Here is a 4,748-nt window from a genome sequence, read left to right as displayed (position 1 = left end):
CGAATGCGTCCTCGGGTTGCGGATAGAGGGTCCCTGTATCAAGGGTTTCTGCTGCATATGGTTACAAAAATAAATAAGCAGTCGCGGACAATTGTCCAGGGGTGGTCCCGAAGGAATTAACCCCCAAGCGGAGGTGTGAAAACTGTGCCGAAAGCTGAATTGCATCTGGGTGAGGTGTCTAGAACGGTGACTCTGGGATACCGGGCGACCTCTCAGAGTACGTAGCCTTATTCGTGCATGCGGGGCTCTACAAGGATGGACGAACCCCTTTCCCTAGCTTCTCGTGGGAACAACGATGACAATACCAAACATAGTTTTAGTAAGTGCGGTTCAAAACAACAGAACGTGCAGGGCTCCCGACAATGGGTCGGTCAATAATGCCGACCAATCTAGAGCTGGGGGAGCCAATGAAAATTGATTCAATGCGATGGATCGGCGGGATCTCGCGACTTTTGGGTGGACGGAGCGACTGAATCACGACTTGCTAGACTGCTACGATGCGAGTGTGGACCCTGAACGGGGTTACATGGCACGGCTGCATGCTCTGTGGTGCGAGAAACACCCGGAGCTATCGCACTTTTCGCAGCAACGTCTGCGAAACCATGCTGAACTACTCCGAAAAAGGGGCTATGTAAGCGGAACGCCTACTCAACCACAGCTAGAACAAGCCGGCAACAGAGAAAGAGAGGCTAAAGATCTGGCTGAAATGGATGACGAGCTTCGTGGACATTTTTCCGGAGAATCTGACCTCTGGGCTATCAATTATTGTGTGTATAATGCAGCGAGAACTTTGGCCGATGCGAAGCGTAAAACAAAACCAACGGTTGATCATAAGACCAAAAGACGAATGCATCAACTTGCCATAAAGATAGGCTGGGCAAGACAGTACGCGTCCCGCATTCAGTGTGTGATTGACTACATCACATCTGGCAGGAATTTAACCGCCAAGGTTCGAAAGTTCGCGCGCAAACTCCAGACCCGTTATCACATGCTTAACAAGTCAAAGCTGCTGACCATCAGGCAGCATATTGTTGAGAGAATACGGATACTATCTGACGCTAAGAGAAGTCTAGAGCGGAGGGAGAGGTGTGTCAGAAAAAATCAACAGTTTCTCTCTGACCCATCTCGACTCTTCCAAGACCCTCCGGTTACTATCGAACACTCACCCAAACCAGAGGAGGTCGAAGTATTTTGGAGAGAAGTCTATGAAGTGCAACATAGACTGGACGAAGACTCAGAAAATATAAATAGCTTCAAGGAGTTATGTATTGCCCTCATAACACCTGATAAAGAATGCCCACCCATCACTACCGAGGAGGTGAAAAAAGTTTTAAGAGGGATGAAGAACTATTCCGCACCGGGACCAGATTGTATCAAAACCTTCTGGTGGAAGAAGTCCTCTTCAACCCATCAGCATTTGGCCCGCATTTTCACCTCATATTTGAAGTCGGAAGAGCCGATTCCGGAGTGTTTGGTGGAAGGGCGCACAATGCTCCTGCCGAAAATAGGCAACTTAGCTGACCTGAAGAATTACAGGCCAATAACTTGTCTGAACACACTTTATAAGGTATTCACAGCTATCCTACATGATAGGATTTTTCGGGCAATTGAACCTGTGTGGCAAGAAATGTATGAACAACGAGGCTCAAAGAAAGGCGTAGCGGGATGGCGGGAGAACCTGCTCATCGATAGATGTGTCTGCAAAGATGCAGTATTCTACCAGCGTGACCTATCGATGGCCTGGATTGATTATTGGAAAGCTTTCGATTCGACCTCCCATAGACTTATCATCTGTCTTTTGGAAAGCTTAAAGGTTCATCCAAAAATCTTTAGGTGCATAGAGATAGTCTAAGAGCCGAGGCCGTCTTTGGCGAGTTATTAGGTAACAATTCTGTCACTATTTTCCTGATTGCTGAGAATATACTGGTCACCAAATGTTGCTTCTCCAGGGGTAGTCCCGTGGAGAAGGTGTTTAATTACTCATTCGAAGTTGTAAAAAAAATGATTAAAATAAGTCATAGGGTAACGGCTTAATCTTTCTGTGTTGAATGTCAAGATAATTAGACAATGTTCCGTGCAATTGGCAGAACAATAGGCCGGTGTGGAAGGGGGTCAGAACGATCCAGAGGTGTAAAAGAATATGTCATTTTAAAGTTATTTTCTAAAACCCAAATTCTTTATATAACATTCTACTTATTATTCAAAACATATATTCGAAGAGGCAGAACAAAATCTCGGTGATAACGTCCCGGCAGGACATCGCGAACTGCCCGGTTTTGACATTGATCATTGTGCGTCGGTTAACGGCCCTGGTACTGCGAGCAGAGTGGCGTAAAATATGTCTCCAGTTACGCTACTGAACGTCTTCGGAGCACAAGTGACCACTCTGCTCGCAGTGTCAGGGCCGTGAACCGACGCACAATGATCAATGTCAAAACCGGGCACTTTGCCATGTTCTGCCAGGATGTTATCACCGAGATTTTGTTCTGCCTCTTCGAATATATGTTTTGAATAATGAGTAGAATGGTATATAAAAAATTTGGGCGTTAGAAAATAACTTTAAAATGAAATACTCTTTTACACCTCTGGATCGTTCTGACCCCCTTCCGCACCGGCCTATTGTTCTGCCAATTGCACGGAACATTGTCTAATTGTCTCCACATTCAACGCAGAAAGATTCAGCCGTTACCCTATGACTTATTTTAATCATTTTTTTTACAACTTCGAATGAGTAAATAAACACCTTCTTCCCGGGACTACCCCTGGAGAAACCACATTTCGTGATCAGTATATTCTCAACAATCAGGAAAATAGTGGCAGAATCGTTACTTAATAACTCGCTAAAAACGGCCTCGGCTCTCCGACTAAGAGATTGATTCCGCTTTGGAAAACCAGATTTACTATCTTATCTGGAAAAATCGTGTGACAACTAACAAGGTCACCTTTCAGAGAGGTGTCTTTCAGGGCGACACCATGAGCCTACTGCTCTTTTGCCTTACATTATTGCCACTATCTCCAGCACTTCGCCATTCCGACAGGTACTTGTGCGGCAAACCTGCAGAACGAAAGTGCAAGGTCACTCATGTATGTAGGAATGGAATTTGGATTATACAAGTGCGTTAAGGTTTATTTGAAGCGGGGAGAACTTAATGGCATCTCTGAAGATCCTGAGCACGTTGATAGAAGCGCTATACGACAACTTTGCGCCGGAGAGACTTATACATACCTGGGCGTGCTACAGAGACGCATTGAGGATGTAAAATCTATAAAGGATACTCTCCGAAGCAGATACAAACATCTCATCCGGCAAATTTGGTCTTCCGAACTGTCGGCGAGGAACAAAGTGTCTGCAACGAACATGCTTGCCGTCCCGGCAGTACTCTATTCATTTGGAATAATTCCATGGACGAAGAACTAGCATAGATCCCTTGATATCGGGACAAGAAAGGTTATGTATATGAACAAAAGAATGAATCTTAAGTCTTCTGTTCCGCGACTGTACATCGCAGGCCGTCAAGGTGGTCGCGGAATATTGAGTCTTGAATGTCTTCACAACAAGATTATTCTAGGTACAGCACATAGAGTCGCAAATGGAATAGATCATCTTCTTAAAATGGTCAGGAATCGCTAAGAAGTGGGAAAAGAAACGTTTCTGTACAAAGCAGCGGAGGAGGCTGCTGAAACACTTGGACTTAACTTTAGTATTAGGGGTGAGCAAAATGCATCAAATCATATCTAACTCGAGTACTCACTCCTCAAAGCCCGGATTAAGAAAGTACAAGAGAAAAACTTTCGTGAACAGCTCCTCGATAAGAGGATGCACGGTATCTTCCACAGAAATGTAGAGGATCAGTCAATGTCGTGTGAGCTAACGTTTGCTTTCCTTAAATCGCCCGGATTGAAGTCTGGTACAGAGGGTTTCATTTTTGCATGCCAAGACGGTGTCATTTCTACCTTAACATACCGTCGCCACATTTTGAGCCAAGACATTCCCGATGATAGCTGCAGGGCGTGCCATGCACACCCCGAGCATTTAGTTCACATACTATCTGGTTGTCCAACTCATACGGAAACGACCTACATCCAAAGGCACAATGCGGCACTAAGAGTGCTTTATTGCCATCTCTGTCACTCTTACGGCATTATCCTTAAAATTACTCCTCTCAACGCTCCCAGGAAAATCGAGTCAATAGTCGAAAATGGGAAGAGCCGCATATACTGGAACTTTATATTCTCGACCATTGTTTCTGTTGCACACTCGAGGCCTGACATGGTTCTTCTTGACTTCGAGAATCGAACTATGTTCATTATCGAGTTTTCGGCACCAGCTGACAAAAACATCATAGTCAAGGAGAATGAAAATAAAGAGAGGTATAGAGACCTTATAAGGGAGTTGCAACGATTGTATCCGGAATATTCTGTTAAACTAATCGTTCTTATCATCGGCACTCTTGGAGGTGCCAAGATTTCACTCGTTAATAGCCTGAAAAGCATCCCTGCGTCTCAACAATATGCTAAAGCACTTACGGGAAAAATGCAAAAGTCGATAGTTCTTGGATCGCTCCGTTTACTCAGGGTGCACGAAACTTTTGCCGGATCGTCGTATTGATTCCGTTACAGACAGTAACCACCTATCTCACGGTCGTGAGACGTGGTTGTGGCTGAAATTTTACAGCGATTTCGCTAGGAGCGGGTGGAATTTTTCAGATTAGCACCCGCTCCCGGTGAAATTCTGCGGTTGTCCTTAT

At 44.9% G+C, this 4,748-nt stretch overlaps 1 protein-coding gene across 1 annotated transcript in view; it reads left to right on the top strand.

Moving 5' to 3' along the window:
- LOC117176568 (tubulin polyglutamylase TTLL13-like) overlaps positions 1-4,748 on the top strand; it is a 59,265-nt gene that overhangs the window by 27,909 nt on the left and 26,608 nt on the right. The window lies entirely within an intron of this gene.

This window comes from Belonocnema kinseyi, chromosome 7 (genome assembly GCF_010883055.1).
Source record: "Belonocnema kinseyi isolate 2016_QV_RU_SX_M_011 chromosome 7, B_treatae_v1, whole genome shotgun sequence".
NCBI classification, from domain to species: Eukaryota; Metazoa; Arthropoda; class Insecta; order Hymenoptera; family Cynipidae; genus Belonocnema; species Belonocnema kinseyi.
Note: the sequence above shows the minus strand (reverse complement) of the source record. Positions and strands in the feature narration are given on the sequence as shown.